The sequence below is a fragment of the Lissotriton vulgaris genome, chromosome 11 (assembly GCF_964263255.1).
Source record: "Lissotriton vulgaris chromosome 11, aLisVul1.2, whole genome shotgun sequence".
Taxonomy (NCBI): domain Eukaryota; kingdom Metazoa; phylum Chordata; class Amphibia; order Caudata; family Salamandridae; genus Lissotriton; species Lissotriton vulgaris.
The window spans coordinates 1,004,696,423-1,004,713,840 of record NC_141699.1 but is presented as its reverse complement, the minus strand read 5'-3'; the positions used below and the strand labels follow the sequence as shown (position 1 = coordinate 1,004,713,840).

At 43.8% G+C, this 17,418-nt stretch overlaps 1 protein-coding gene across 2 annotated transcripts in view; it reads left to right on the top strand.

Moving 5' to 3' along the window:
- The window catches only part of SAMD7 (sterile alpha motif domain containing 7), a 158,151-nt gene that overhangs the window by 68,097 nt on the left and 72,636 nt on the right, over positions 1 to 17,418 (top strand). The window contains exon 1 of one of the 2 annotated variants that reach the window (XM_086944305.1): positions 37 to 102. The exons of the other annotated variant lie outside the window; for it this stretch is intronic. The gene's annotated coding sequence lies outside the window, so the exon portion shown is untranslated. Of the gene's footprint in view, positions 1 to 36; positions 103 to 17,418 lie in introns of those variants that run through there. 2 annotated transcript variants of the gene reach the window in all.

The following is a 17,418-nucleotide window of genomic DNA, read 5'->3' as shown; positions in this document are numbered from 1 at the left end:
GATCCAAGGGATTTCAAACTGTGAGGAACAAGACACGGCTGAGGGAGTTTCGCGCGCACTTCTTGTGGCGCACCAGAGGGGCTGGACGGCGTCAACACCACAGTAAGTGACATTTGAAAAATTCAGAAATAACATACATTGAGCAAATGGAGAACCATTCATTGCAATGATATTTCCATGTTGCATTAGGGCGGGGCTTGTCGACGTCACAGATGGTAAAATCCTGTTTGGTCTTCATTATTGTCACGAGGAAAATATATGAGGCTAATTTACGTATAATGCTTTTCGGCTGGTAATATCCGTATATTTACATTTGATTATGTAAACCTGACTCAATTGCACCATACGGTAGATTAAGTGCGTGACTTTCTTTGAATTAAAGAGTTCATATTAATTCGTCTGTTTCTGGCACATGTGTTATAATACTGTACAATTTGTAGCCTTATGCTGTGACGTGCTCACTTTGACAGTTAGTTTTCAAGGTGTACCTTTAAGAAAAATATGAAAAAAATCTCAAAATTCGACATTAAGCAGAAAATATCCAAAAAGTCACTTACTTTTTTGAATTGGATAGCTCAATGGCTTGAGTTGGGGACAGGGTTCAATCATTTCTAGCATCTAATGTCTAGTTTGCTGGTTGAACACTAACCATAGTGATAGCTAACTAAAGTTAATGTAAGGAAACAGAGTTCTAACCTGCTTGGGGTGTTTAACCAGCCCAGGCCCTTTGGGCTCATGTGATCGGTGCAATAATATTCTTTGACACTCTGTAAAATTCCTGATTTTGACTTTCTGTCGAATTTTCATGTGATGGATTGAAGAAGGTTAGCAGACCTTTCACAACCCTCTCCGCCTAATTAGAGACGAGAAAAAATGACGTGCCAAGACAAGATGGCGTGACATTGTAGGCAGCAAACATTTGTTGAGATTTTTTGTGGAAAAATCAAGACTGCAAGTTTTTTGCGTCCTCTTTCTGTCCTACTTCATCAAGAAAAGTAAAAACACTTCAGCACCCTAAGGTTATAGTTTCAAATAAAGAAAGGTTTGTGCGGAAATTGTAAAAATAGATATTGTCGGTGTTATGTATTTTTACCATTTTCACAGATTTTTAGCTAGAGGGTAATACTGCTTTTACTTGCAGATGTGACATATGTAGTAAACGAATGCTCAGCACTATGTGGTAACGTGGACTGTCCGACTTCTCAACGACACACATTTGTAAAGTTTCAGGACATGATGACTGAAAAGAATGAAGGTCAATGATTTAGCTGATTTGATTTATTTATAGCGCACACATGCACTCGAGGGCCTCTTGGCGCTGAGGTCCATGCACAAACTGGAAGAAGCAGGAAAAGAGGTACAGAGAGCCAGTGAGAGTTAGCAAAATAGGACAGTTTTGAAGGACTTCCTGGAAGAGACACCATCCTGAATACTGGGTAGTGGTAATGGCAGGTTATTCCATAATGTGGAAGCCAAGATCACACATTTCTGAAAATCCTAGGAGATTTTATTGATTCTGGGACAGCAAGGGCCATCGAGCAAGGAGCACGAGCTGGACAATACGGCTGTAACAACTTGGCCAGTTCGGTTTTATCAAGGTTTTAGAAGACATTGGGGTACAGAGACAGATATTTGATTCAGAGGCTCCCCGCCTACTTAAGCCACCATAGGGATTTCCCAGAGGAAGTGACATGGAAGAGCTTGATACAGACCCATCTTCTTCGGTGTAACATGAAACTTGGACAACTTTCAACAAACTTACTGATGACCAGCTTTGGGTACATTGATGTAAGTGAAAAAATTATCTTTGGAAATAAAATAATGTAATTGGCCCTCCAGAGAAAATAATTTGGCTCAAAGCCAGGTGCTCTTTAACATAAATACAAACTCTTATGTGACTACATCTGCCTCTAAAATTGAAGATCTTCACTCCCCAGTTTAACAAAGGTCTCACCCCCACCACACTGTTAAAGAAAGGCCTGCTGAATAAAAAAGAAGGCAAAAAGAACAATTGATGGACAGAATGTTGAACAATGTCAAACATTGACCCCAGTGCAGAGATCTGGGCCTAAATCCATCATTGTGTTGCCCCCCATGCCATTCCAGTTTAAACCCAACCATATATAAATCAGTCTTGACCCTGCTCCCCATCGGAACAGTCTAGCCCGAACTGCCAGACCAGGCCCACACTGGACCAGAAACAAGCATCCTTGGACTGGTTTCAGGGTATCTATCCTCATCAGCCAGGCTACCTTGACTCCAGTGGCATGGTAAGGACGGGACCCACATCTGGGCATACCCTTCCCACTTAGGGCAACAAACGCAAAAAGAACAATGAATGGACGGCATGCTGAAACAATGTCAAACATTCATGTCCAGTACAGAGATCAGGTCTAAAATCCATAGTTTTTGTTCCTCATGCCATTCCAGTTTAAACCCAGCCATATGCAAATCAGTCTTGACCCTTCGCCCCACAAGAACAGTCCATCTCGCACTGCCAGGCCAGGGGTGAGTGGTTCAAAGGTTTCAGCACTCCGCCCAGTATCTTGTTGTGTTTGCTCTATAAAAAGAAGGTGGCAGGGATTTCCCCACTAGTGCAGCAATGTTGAGAGGAAAAGCTCCATGAAGTGGATGCATCTGGCATGGTAGAATTCCTTTCAGTCAATGTAAGGCCTGGAGGTGTACTCCCAAAGTGGGGTTACATTACCAGTGCCCTCATGTGGAGTGTCCCTGGCTAGCTGGAAGTTCTGTTGCCCATGTTGAGGAAGCTTGTCTGAGGAAAGGCTGGAATGCACCACATGATGGACTTTCCTGATGTTGGAAGTTTCCCAATTTCGGGGGCCTTATTTATGAAAAGTGACGCATTGCTGCGTGAAAACAGCGATGCGTCACTTTTCACTGCGCACTCCTTACGACATTCCTGATGCGTCATATTTAATGTATGACGCATCATGTCGCAAGGAGTTACAGATACGTCAGTATTTCTGACGTATCTGTAAGCGCAAAAGTGACGCATTGCTGGAGTGTGTCACAAAAGTGATGCAACTCCAGCAATGCATCCTTTCACATGGGACAAGCCCCAAGTGAAAGGGCCTGCGTCAGTCTTACGCCTGCTGTGAGGCAGGCGCAAGATTTTGACGCAACGGCGTCCTAAAAGTGACGCAGTGAAATCTCATAGATTTCACTGCATCACTATTACGAGGCTTTTTGCGGGGGAACGCCCCCCCCCCCCCCTTGCATACATTATACCTGACGCAGGTATAATGTGGCGCAGGGGTTTAAAAAGTGACGCATCTACCTAGATGCGTCACTTTTTAAATATGGCGCAACGAGGCACATTTTTTACACCGCTGGTGCGTCACAAAAAGTGACGCACCGGCGGCGCAAAATTGACGCAAGGCCTCATAAATAAGGCCCCAGGAGTTTGTCTCGCCTTAATTTTTGTGCTCATCAACCTCATTGCATGATGCACCTGATGCAAAGTCAGGGGAGGCTCCTTACAGGTGCAGTCGGTCTTCCGCCATCCTTGTAGGGCAGTGGAACATTGAGGGAAGTAGGCAAGACAGCCGCCATTTTTAGACCGGCGTCTTGTTTCTGCCCTTATTCAACTAAGATCCAAAATCTTTGAGTATGAAATATTTGCAAATGAAGATTGGCCTGAATTTGAGGATTTTGAACAATTATTGATACTTCAAAAAACCAGACTGAAATATTCAGGTAGAAAACAGCTGGATGGGAGCAGGGAAAGGGCCTCATAAATCAATGGAAATCTGTTCCTAAAACAATGCTAGCAAAGCCCTATGTGGTTTCATTAAGGCAGAGTTGGCATTAGACAATAAAAGGACCTATATACAAAAATATTTAATAATGCTACAGAAGTAATACTTTACCTACTCAAAAATGCATTTGTGATTCGGTACTGCAATTTTCAACAGCCTATTACTAAAGTGCAATGTTTTCTTTTCCTGTATATGAATATTCTCTGGATATTCCCATTTTGTTTCCTTTTTAGATGTTTTAGAGGCAATGTACAAAGGCGTTTAGGAGTAAGGGCCATATGTATCATCAAACTATTTTGCATTTCCTAAATAGCGAATTTTAAGGAATCGCTATTTAGGAAATGCAACATGGTATGTATGAGCAAAATCGCTTTTTATTTGCGATTCCTTAAGCTTCCTTATTTGCGAATTCGCATTTTGCGAATTCGCAATTAAGCAATAATTTCCAATGCATTCCTATGGGCCAGGAGGCCCATAGGAATGAATGCAAAATAATTCTCAAATTGCGAATTCGCAATTTGCTAATCGCAATTTGAGAATTATTGCAAGGGTGCACCCCTGAAAAGAACATGTGTGTGCATATGGCGCACATACATGCCCTATGGGCATGTGTGTGCATCATATGCCACCTTTAAAAATGCCAATTTGTGCATTTCTGGAAGAATTCGCAAGTTACCATCAACTGAAAGTTGGTGGTTATTTGCGAATTCTTAAACAAAATTCGCAAGCTAAAATTGCTACATTTGAATGGCACCAGAGGAGTACTACGTCACATACTCATAAATGCCTTTGTGAATCGCCCCATTGTTTTTAAGTTGTTTAGTAATGAGGAACAACTGAAGTATTTACTTCAGATTATAAGTCAAGGTCTGGATTCGACTATGGAAATGCTTTTCTGGAGTACATTACAGAGCGCGTGGCATCATTGTGTGCTGCACAATAAGCAACTCAGGAACCAACTTCTTTGTCGGCGTGGGAAAATTTGAATTACACCAGCGTAATTCACGTATTTTTGCATTACCCTTGTTACATGAAATTCCCAATATTGCACAATTCTTCCGCTTTGCGTAATTGTGCATCTTTTCACTGTAAAGTTTTACAGCAAATGGGGTAATTCATTGTAAAAATTTACCAAAAATGCACGGGAACAATAGAATGTGAGCTTGCGTTGTTCGCTGTGCTTTTGTTGAAATGTGTTGGCGTGCTAAAAAGTGACACAAGGACACATTTAGGGGCAGATTTACAACCCCCTTGTGCCAACTTTACGCCGCCGTTGCTTCACTTCTGTGATGCAGCGGCGTCGTAAACAATGCGCCACGATGCAACATATTTACAACGTGACGCATCTATGGAGAAGCGTCATGTTGTAAAGCCCTGTGCTACATTATACCTGTGTCATGTATAATGTATGCAGGGTGGGTGTTCTGACACAAGAAAGGGTCATATAAGTGACGCAGTGAAATCTGCAAGAGTTCGCGGAGTCATTTTTACGACGCCACTGCGTCAAAACCTTGCGCCTGCTTGAAGCAGCCGTAAGGAGTGATGCAGCATGATGGGAATAGGCATTCCTGACCATTGCTAGAGTTGCGTCGTGCTTATGACACAACTCTGGCAATGCGTTGTCTTTCCAACAAAAGATGGGTGACGCATCTGTCTATCCGTGCGCCATGTTGCGCCACATTGTAAATGCGGCCCATCCATGGTGGCGGAAGGCTATTTTTCCGTCACACAAATTAACTGGCGCAGCTCTGCTAATATGCAGAAATGCGCCAGTTCTTGTAAATCTGCCCCTTAGCGCTTAAATACTGCAGAAAATGAAGGATTCACGTTTTGTGTAATTCAGCGTATTTTCACCGTAAATTTGCTGTATTATGTGAGTTTCGCCAACCCATACTTTTTTACCCATATGCCGGCGGTCCTCACTGAACTGACTCCAGACTGAAACAGTGCTTATCCAAACTGTCCTTCTTTACACACAAGGCCCTCCATCAAAACTCAAGGAAACACCTTATTGCCAAACAATTTGAGATGCTCCACAGCACTGGGAGGTATAGTCACCAGAAAGCCGTGTGCAGCCGAGATGCCTTCACTCATCTTTAGACCCTCAGAGCAGCACTAGATTGATGCTCAACACCTCTCAGCAGGCTCCTGTAGAGGGAAAGGGCGAGAAGAGGAAAGCACAAGAACATATGGCTTGCAGGAGAGCCATTAACCCCTTCCCTCCCAATTTAGCAGCTCGAACGGGGGGAGCAGGTACTTCTGTGTAATATGAAACAATTTGGGGGCATGTTAACAACCGCCAGCGACAATCATCGCTGGCCGTGCTTAGCGATAATTATATTATCGCAGGCTATCTCTGGTATTTATTGCCCTGGTAGCGCGTAATTAACAACGCGTTTCTCCAGGGCGATAAAAATCCCATAGATAGCGAGGTTATCTCCCGTTTGCAGGGAACATCGCTGGCTTTCCACTGATGTTCCCTGCAAAAGGGCGATAACCTTGCTGATACGACCCACAGGTTTGTATCACCATAATCCACCCCCTATGTTAGGGATGGCTAAATCAGGATTTTAGCAGATGTTAGATTTTGGCGAGAACAACAGTTTTCGACAAAATCTAATGTGTGATAAAATCATGTGGACCTCCTTGTAAATATCGTGATGTAAACATCAGCGATATTTGCAAGGTAGTCCATCTGGGGTGTGCCCAGTAACGCCCACTTTGCACCTCATTGGAGATGCAAAAGGAGGCGTTGGGAAAAAGGGTGCTAACATGCAATTATGCATGTTAGTACCCTCTTGTAAATAGGGCGCTGGTTTTATCTACGTTTTTAGGACTTTGTAAGACAAAAATGCAGAGATAAAGCCCTTGTAAATATGCCCCATAGTTGTTATTTATGGATCTTTTTACTTTGATCGGAGACTCTGATCTGCAAGACGGACAAAATGACCGCTTGAAGTTGAGGGACCGAGTGGTGACGATAAAGAGAGAGAGGAAGAGAGGGCTGTATGGATGCAGAGATGGCTGGAGGGATGGATGGGGGCTAGATGATGAGGAGTCAGCTAACCCCTTTTCTCCATTAAGCCACGAATGGTGGATTCATGGAGAAGGGATGAATGTAGAGACACAAATGAATGAAAAAGATATAGTAAGGAATACAAATTATGAAGGATGGATGGATGGATTGATGGTTGGTTGGACGGGCAGATGGACAGACAGATGGATGGACGGACAGACAGACGGAGGGATGATGGATGGATGGCTGGCTGGATGAATGGTTGGATGGATGGATGGATGGATGGATGGCCGGATGGACGGACAGATGGACAGATAGAAGGTTGGACGGACAGACGGATGGATGGTTGGATGTACGTATGGATGGATAGATGAATGGTTGTATGAATCTATGTATGGATGGTTGGTTGGTATTATTATTATTATTAATATTACGGATTTATAAAGCGCATGGCTATCCAAAGGCTTCCCAGCTCTAAGTGGTCATATAACTTAAAAGGGGCTAACCGGGCCTTAGAGATATTGCTTAAACAACCAGGTCTTAATTGCATTGCGGAACTGTAATTCTTTCTCCGTCAACCTACACTCCAGAGGCAAAGAGTTCCAAAGTTTGGGAGTGAGGTGGGAGAAAGATCTTCCTCCCCATCTCTCCCTCCTGACCATTGTTGGACGGACCGAGGGATGGAAGAATGGCTGTACGGACAGATGGATGGACGGACGGACGGAGGGATGGATGGATGGATGGATGGATGGCTGGCTGGATGGATGTTTGGATGTATGGATGGGTGGATGAATGGTTGGTTGGTTGGTATGGACGGACGGAGGGATGGATGGCTGGATGGATGGTTGGATGTATGGATGTGATGGATGTATGATAAAAGAACTTAAGAAAAAGTCAAAGTATGGAGAGAAGGATTGATGGATAAAAATTAAGAAAGAGGGAAGAGACTGTGAAGAGGCTCACATAGAGGTGTCCCACTGTAAGGGGGTCCTAACGTCCCTTAGAACATTCCTCTTCAGATGGGTGGAGTTATTTACGGCACCCACCTGTAGGCGGACCACTGCCTCTTTTCAAACTCAGGAGGGGTCGCAGCCTGCAGATTGAATGGTGGACCGGTAGCCTCAAACAGCCAGTCCACCTCTCACCAATGTGCTGTTCCCAGTGCAGGCACACGGTTGCATCTGGACTGTAAACAACTGGGCACAGGGTGTGCGGGCCCTGCTCTTCCTATTTTCAGACCCCATTTCATGCTGAGAAATAATAGCTACCCAAAAAGGGAAGGTTAAAACAGTAACCACAACATTATTTTTCCTGTTTTAAGGACTCTAACACTAGTATGCCAGAGCGGGGGCCCAATAACACGTTATTTAGAGCAACTGTACTAATAAACGCACATTCACATGCTTTAGCGAAAAGGTAAAAATTCGAAGTTTTTTTCACAGCACAGCAAAATTAACATGAGAAAAACACTCTTTAAAGCCTCAAAGATGGCACGTGAACATTAACTCTCCTAGTATTCAGGGTTTCTCTTCAGTGCACTTTTTTCATATTACTCAAATGTAAACCCTTGCGTCCTGGTTTTGATTTAATATATTTTGTTAAAACAAGCACATATGAATAATGCCATGCCGCAATCCCAATGCGCAGATGAGCACAGTACTATATCCTAATTATTACCATTGTTGAGGGAGGGGAGGGACTTCCCCTATCGTGAGTCATCGCCACTCGCTAATATATATTATATATATATATATATACTAGCAGCCCGTCCCGACGTTGTCCGGGAGCAACTCGGCTTCAGGGCCCCCGCCCGCCCCGACGTTGTCCGTGGGTCCCCCGGAGCCTTCCTCCATATATTGCAGTATTATACCTCTATGTTTACTTTGTACGCTTTTGTAACCTGCCCACGTATCTTTTTCCTCCTGTAATGCACTGTTTGGCTCTCTTTTGTAATGCTCCGTTTGCTTTCTCTTGCTACCTGCACACGTCACTTTTTCCTCCTATACCTCTATGTTTACTTTCTACGCTTTTGTAACCTGCACGCGCAACTTTTTCCTCCTGTAATGCACCGTTTGGCTCACTTTTTTAATGCTTCGTTTGCTTTCTCTTGCTACCTGCACACGTCACTTTTTCCTCCTATACCTCTATGTTTACTTTCTACGCTTTTGTAACCTGCACACGTAACTTTTTCCTCCTGTAATGCACCGTTTGGCTCACTTTTGTAATGCTCCGTTTGCTTCCTCTTGCTCACAATGTACACTTTTGTAACCTGCACACGTAACTTTTTCCTTCAGTAATGCACCGTTTGGCTCACTTTTGTAATGCTCCGTTTGCTTCCTCTTGCTCACGATTTTCATTTTTGCTTAATTTTTCCGCCGCTCACCGCTCCTAAATAAATAAATAAATAACCTACCTCATCCGCCGCTCACCGCTCCTCCCCGCCTGTCCGCCGCTCCTCACCGCCTGTCCGCCGCTCCTCACCGCTCCTCCCCGCGCCATGTCCGCCGGTCCTCCTCGCGCTCCTGGACGACGCTCCTCCCCGCGCTCCTCACGTCGGGCACGCACGTCACGGCCGGCGCTTCTTCCAAGGGACTACTTTGTTTTCGGTAAATTTTTTAAATAACGTATATTTATGAAGTTTATATAGCCTATGTCCATCTGCACACCCTGACGATTACAACGATGTATCGGGTGTGTGGATTGGCGCTGTGGTTCCCGAGTTTACCCACCTCAAAGGTTCAAAGTTCTTCCTTTATAATAGTAGTATATATATATATATATATATATATATATATATATATATATATATATATATATATATATATATATATATATATATATATATATATTTTGGAATACAAATCGCTCAAAAGCAGCGAGAGGGCACACCACGGCACTTGTCCATTTCCAGCCTCGCTGCAGCTCGACCTTTGTTCCCCAGAATATTTGGATCTGCCTCTGCCGACGCGTTTCGAGGCTAAGTACGCCTCTTCATCATGGGCTAGCAGCAAAAAGAACACTGATTAAACACCTCCTTTTTAACTTGTCATTTTAATCACATTAGCTCCCACAGTGGGCGTGGTACAATTCATTAGCATGGGAGTGTTTGTGGGAAATGTAGTCCCCTTTGGAGGTGCATCTTTTTTTTCCTGTAGTAGGTTCAGCGTAATTTCACCATTGTCTTAGGCTATTTTCTTACCCTTATTAGGGAGGGAAATCACAAAGCCGAGCTTGATTTTGCAAAGAAGTACCGTGCTGCATCGGGTAGGAAGGGTTCCATCCTGCAGTCTATCAATGAAATCGAAGCGGAGCTCCTCTCCACGGCATGAGCAGCCGTGAGTAATTTTGGAATACAAATCGCTCAAAAGCAGCGAGAGGGCACACCACGGCACTTGTCCATTTCCAGCCTCGCTGCAGCTCGACCTTTGTTCCCCAGAATATTTGGATCTGCCTCTGCCGACGCGTTTCGAGGCTAAGTACGCCTCTTCATCATGGGCTAGCAGCAAAAAGAACACTGATTAAACACCTCCTTTTTAACTTGTCATTTTAATCACATTAGCTCCCACAGTGGGCGTGGTACAATTCATTAGCATGGGAGTGTTTGTGGGAAATGTAGTCCCCTTTGGAGGTGCATCTTTTTTTTCCTGTAGTAGGTTCAGCGTAATTTCACCATTGTCTTAGGCTATTTTCTTACCCTTAGTAGGGAGGGAAATCACAAAGCCGAGCTTGATTTTGCAAAGAAGTACCGTGCTGCATCGGGTAGGAAGGGTTCCATCCTGCAGTCTATCAATGAAATCGAAGCGGAGCTCCTCTCCACGGCATGAGCAGCCGTGAGTAATTTTGGAATACAAATCGCTCAAAAGCAGCGAGAGGGCACACCACGGCACTTGTCCATTTCCAGCCTCGCTGCAGCTCGACCTTTGTTCCCCAGAATATTTGGATCTGCCTCTGCCGACGCGTTTCGAGGCTAAGTACGCCTCTTCATCATGGGCTAGCAGCAAAAAGAACACTGATTAAACACCTCCTTTTTAACTTGTCATTTTAATCACATTAGCTCCCACAGTGGGCGTGGTACAATTCATTAGCATGGGAGTGTTTGTGGGAAATGTAGTCCCCTTTGGAGGTGCATCTTTTTTTTCCTGTAGTAGGTTCAGCGTAATTTCACCATTGTCTTAGGCTATTTTCTTACCCTTAGTAGGGAGGGAAATCACAAAGCCGAGCTTGATTTTGCAAAGAAGTACCGTGCTGCATCGGGTAGGAAGGGTTCCATCCTGCAGTCTATCAATGAAATCGAAGCGGAGCTCCTCTCCACGGCATGAGCAGCCGTGAGTAATTTTGGAATACAAATCGCTCAAAAGCAGCGAGAGGGCACACCACGGCACTTGTCCATTTCCAGCCTCGCTGCAGCTCGACCTTTGTTCCCCAGAATATTTGGATCTGCCTCTGCCGACGCGTTTCGAGGCTAAGTACGCCTCTTCATCATGGGCTAGCAGCAAAAAGAACACTGATTAAACACCTCCTTTTTAACTTGTCATTTTAATCACATTAGCTCCCACAGTGGGCGTGGTACAAGCTCGGCTTTGTGATTTCCCTCCCTACTAAGGGTAAGAAAATAGCCTAAGACAATGGTGAAATTACGCTGAACCTACTACAGGAAAAAAAAGATGCACCTCCAAAGGGGACTACATTTCCCACAAACACTCCCATGCTAATGAATTGTACCACGCCCACTGTGGGAGCTAATGTGATTAAAATGACAAGTTAAAAAGGAGGTGTTTAATCAGTGTTCTTTTTGCTGCTAGCCCATGATGAAGAGGCGTACTTAGCCTCGAAACGCGTCGGCAGAGGCAGATCCAAATATTCTGGGGAACAAAGGTCGAGCTGCAGCGAGGCTGGAAATGGACAAGTGCCGTGGTGTGCCCTCTCGCTGCTTTTGAGCGATTTGTATTCCAAAATTACTCACGGCTGCTCATGCCGTGGAGAGGAGCTCCGCTTCGATTTCATTGATAGACTGCAGGATGGAACCCTTCCTACCCGATGCAGCACGGTACTTCTTTGCAAAATCAAGCTCGGCTTTGTGATTTCCCTCCCTACTAAGGGTAAGAAAATAGCCTAAGACAATGGTGAAATTACGCTGAACCTACTACAGGAAAAAAAAGATGCACCTCCAAAGGGGACTACATTTCCCACAAACACTCCCATGCTAATGAATTGTACCACGCCCACTGTGGGAGCTAATGTGATTAAAATGACAAGTTAAAAAGGAGGTGTTTAATCAGTGTTCTTTTTGCTGCTAGCCCATGATGAAGAGGCGTACTTAGCCTCGAAACGCGTCGGCAGAGGCAGATCCAAATATTCTGGGGAACAAAGGTCGAGCTGCAGCGAGGCTGGAAATGGACAAGTGCCGTGGTGTGCCCTCTCGCTGCTTTTGAGCGATTTGTATTCCAAAAATATATATATATATATATATATATATTGCACCAACTATTTCGTGTATTCGTTGGGAAAGAACCGAGCCCAAACTCAATATGCGTGTGAATTTTTTAATCAATTTTCATCATCGGCAAATCCTTGCCCTACGCGTTCGGAGCCTATATATATATATTTTTTTATGAGTTTTGTATAGCGCGAACATGACTTGAAGGTATCAGAGCGCTATACAGAGTAAGCATAAGAACAATAACAAGAGGGACGTAGAGAGTAGATAAAAAACTATATAGTAACAGTAAAAGAAGTAAACGGTATACGGTGGGATATGTAAACAGAATAGCAACAAGTATCCCAGTTATTTAATGCATAAACAAAAATAGGTAGCAACATTGTAAAAAAGAAGGATCCGATAGACAGTAAGACTTGTGAATACAACAGTTCTGAGGTAGTGAGATGTGAGGCAGGGGAGAGTAGATGCATAGTTGTCTACCGAGGTAAGGAACAAACATGACATCTTAGCGCTTACGTTCATGACAACTTAGCGCTTTACAAAGTAAGCACAGCAGCAATAGCATGAGGTACATAGAGAGTAGATAAAAATATACAGTAATGGTAAAAAAGAGTTAACAAAATACAGTGGGATATGTAAACAGAATAGCAGCATAGAATAGCACAGAATACCAGATTTATTTTCTTCCCCCTTGATAAAAGTTGCTATGCACCGTGCTTTATTTTCTCTTTCCTTGTTACTGAATGGTGATACTCCGCTATTCAACTAAGGTATTTTCCCAGTTTCACTGAATAGACAGTAGGGTTACATAGTCTCAAGGGAAAGGACTCTCAAAATATTCCATAAGGGGAAACAGCATTTACAACGCTGTCAGTACAACGCTGAGCAATTACAACGCGGTCAGTACAACGACCCCGTTGTTACCACCATTACAATGCAAGTCATTACAATGACTTGCTCTAGGGGGCTTTAGCTGTTGAATTTGTAATTATACTATTCCAAACTCCAGCGCCCCCTACAGCAAGTTGTTGTAATGACTTGCGTTTTAATGGTAAGCGTGGTAACAGCGCGGTCGTTGTATTGACCGCATTGTAAAGGCATGCGTTTAAATGCATGCGTTGCAATATCATATAGTCATTGGCAATAATGCTTAGCCATTTGAGCGTGCATAATTGTAAGGTATACAGATTATACACAGTAACCCCTTTGTGAAATGAACTCACCCCTGTGGAATTGTATAATTTATTATCTCTACGGAGAAAATATGTTTCCCCATGGAGAAACTGCTTTCCGCAGACACCAGCCAATTTTGTTAGTGTTACTTCCTACTCTGGAAATGGGGTTACTCCTGCCTTTGGAAATCTAGCACCAATTCCAGGATGGGAAGGGGCGTTTGGGTGGGTGCTTCTAAACTTCTCAGGAATGAGTGCTTGAAATGCAAACTAGCCTCTTAGGTGCTGCGCCTATTCCAACGGCCGACGGCACCACTACCTCAGGAGTGCTGCCGTCGGCCGTTGGACGTTCGAACCTCACCTGCGCAATGGAACGTTCAGCACTGGAGCTGGACGTTCCATAGCTGCTAAGAGGCTAGACATTGTCGAGATGTGTGCGACAACCGATAAGATACAAGGGGACTGTCCCGGAAGTAGGCATTAAACCGACATGTACTGTAAAGTTTTACTATGCATTGTACATTTGACAAATAAAAAGAATAAAACATATAAAATAAAAATTCCCAGGAAATAACTATTCATGAACGACCACTCCCCACCTCTAAAGTGGGATTTACATATATGAAATATTACACCATCCTGGCATAAAATTGCACGCCAATAAAAAAAACATGAAGCTATATGCTCACATAAGTCACACTTACATGTGAAAGAGCTTATTTAATCCTCTACACATGCAGGTAAAGGACATTCCTATTATGCAAAGATATGTTGAAGGTTTTGGTTACAAAGAGAGTAAATGCAGAGATGGCCTAAGGTGTATCTGGAAAATCAATGCAAGGTAAGTACAAGTCACATTAAAAATTAAAAAAAATACCAAATGTGTCTAAGATTCTAATTACAGTAATAATCTGGGACCTGATCTAAGTACTGGGATATCCGTATACAAAGAATTTTTTTTATAATTTTGTATTTTTGCAGAGCGATGATATCTAAAATATTCTGGTGAATCCTAAATGAGTCCTACCGACTTAATTCAACAAATGAAATTTCTATTGCAGCATCTGTCAGGCTTTTTCTGGCATGCTTAGAGTCTGTATACGCGATGGCGCGGTCTGGTGGCTGGAAAGGCAGGTTTGCTGAGGGTAAGACTCTAAATTCAAAGATTAGCTTGTCTTCATCCCTACTAATGTGCTCTACAGCCAGGATTTGTGCGGGGGGATCAGGAGGGTCCCAGGGCGCAGATGCCCCCAGTCCGAGCACGTCCGGTCTGAAATCCAAGCTCTTGAAATGAGACCTTCAAACACCTGGTGCGGGTTTTCTGAAACAAGAAGTTAGGAAGGGCCTTCCTACTCAGTGCTTCATTTGAGCAGGTGGTTTCCGGTGCTCAGCACTTGCACTTTATTGTCAACACGCACCTATGACAGTCTGCCACATGGTGGAGCTGCTCATCTAATTTAGAGATACACAGAACAAGGGTTGTTATGAATACAAAATACATAAAAATGACTAATACCTGCCTCCTAAGCCATTTCTTTCGCTTTGGGGACCTGGAATAATCTGAACTGTCACACTTGCAGGCTAGAGACATAGTTAGTATTTGTTTTGGCAGCGATGACAAGGGTGATGGTTGACACAAGCTGCAGTGGTCTCCTGGTCAGGGCCCTGGCACTTATTATTTTACAAATTAAGCGCTGTCACTCTTACTGTTTTTTTTTATAGACTAGCTATAAACCCCCATCTTGGAAAAATTTCCATGTGTAATTGTTTTGGTAGAAAAATTTGAGTGTGATGTCTTCATAATCAGATCCTTTGGAAAAGTGAAGTGGTACTACCACACTTTAATTATTATTATTATTTTGAAGTTTTATATTGCGCAAACTCGACCCGTAGGTATTGGAGCCCTTTACATGAGCACCAGTTACATTACACAAGGACACATGCAGTTTTGGTAGGCACTGGGAAATTAGGTGATTTGCCCAGAATCACAGGATCTTGAGCAAAGGCATAGACACAAACCTGGTTTCCCAGTTCCAACATCAGCAGCTCTGGCTGTTACGCCACATCTAACTAATACTGGGTATTCAGTGCTTAATATGTAAAAAAAAAACGCATAAGGGTCAGGGCTCTCGCCCGGAGGCCGCTGCAGCTTGTACCACACATTGCCCCTGCCAGCGCTGTCAATGAGAGTAGAAACACAAATACTAACCACCACACTCCTTACAAGTGTGACAAATCAGACTATTTCAGGCCCCTAGCTCTATAAGAATGGCTTTGGCGACGAGTAATGGCAATTTTTTATGTATATTGAAATAATAATTAACTGGCGTTGTGGTCATCTCTACATTAGCCAGACAGCGCCACCTTGTGTCAGATTGACACAAGAGCCGTGTTGACAATTAAGTTCTGGTGCCGAGCACCGGATACCACCGGCTCAAATTAAATACTAATGTGATACTGTAACTACCAGGTGAATATTTCCATATTGTTATACGTTTATACGTAGGGAAGGGGAAATTACAAATAAAAGATTGATGTTTGGGAGCAGATCTTTGCCCGTTCCCCCCCCCATTCTGGGCAGTTTTTCTAGAATATATTTCTCGCTGGTGAAAAGTGTCCCAGTGAAAACCTGAAGGTGTTGCTCTAACCCACATCATGCAAACACGACTTCAGTGGAACTGAGTGAAGGCTTAAATCTGTCAAAAACAGACAAAGTGGGCTCAAATGTAAACGTGAAAACAGCAGGTGAACAGTGGAGCGTTTCTTTGAGTACCACTGAGTTGGGTTATAACAACCGTGGCCTGCTATTTAGAGCCACAGCAACATTGGGACCGTGTTCTATGGACGGAATAGCATCAAAATGGGTGGTAGCAGCACCTGTTATTTGCAGCACGAAGAAACTACAAAGTGCGACATGAAGCTCTTAATAACAAACAGGATTATTATGTGATAATTCCAAACAAATTTTTACAAGCAGGTAGTCTGGCCGCTCTCCGCGCACACAGGAAATGCTTAACTTAAGGGTCACCCTGGATTTGTTACTTTTTTCTTAAGGGTTCATCAGGGTTATTGCCATGAGATACCTAAAATGGCGGCGAAAGAAAAACGCGGAAGGGCAAAGGTCAAACTGCTCCTCCTCAATGTTTAACCCCTTCGATGCTGATGACGGCCCCAGCCGTCATGCATCACGGTGGGCGTGTGTTGATGACGGCTGGAGGCCGTCATGAACCCGCCCACTTCAAAAAACGCCGCACAGGCGCAGAATCGCGGCCGCGCCCAAGGGGTTAATCAATAGGAACTGATGTGAGAAAGCACAGAAGGCACAAAGAGACATATTTGCAGAAAAAGAACAACATACAGCACAACCACGCGTAATTAAGAGGCCCAACAGTTTAAAGGGGTGCTTGAAGTCCGGGGGTCCTCCAACAAGCAAGGTTTCAGAAAAAGAGGCCCCGTAGCACCTACCAGGGCTCTCAATCAATCAATCAATCAGGTATTCTTTTAAGTGCGCTACTCACCTGTGAGGATCTAAAGGCGCTGGGGGCAGGGGGGCAGGGGAGCAGCTCCGGTCAGTCCAAAGAGCCAGGTCTTGAGGATCTTCCTGAAGATTTGTAGGGTGGGGGTGCATCTGATGTTGATTGGGAGCTTGTTCCAGGTCTTGGCCGCGATGTAGGAGAAGGATCTCAGTTTCATTTATTAACTGGGAACTGTAGGTTTAGAGTTCAGTCTCAACTTTTTTTTGTTTTTTTGTTTGGTAACAACAACAATAGGAACATCCAAAAGGCGTACAAGGTACATAATTGTTATGTTACTTTAATTTATAACGTGCACAAATCACCCCGGAAGGGGTATAAAGCATCACAACGGTGCACATGCATAATAAATCTTGTTCAGGCAGTGCATCCAATTACACCAATGCAAAAGCAATACTTGTAGAGGTGAGTGGAAGTCATGGGGCTACGGATATAGCAGAAACAGGAGGAGTTCAGTCTCAACGCAATATTCACACGA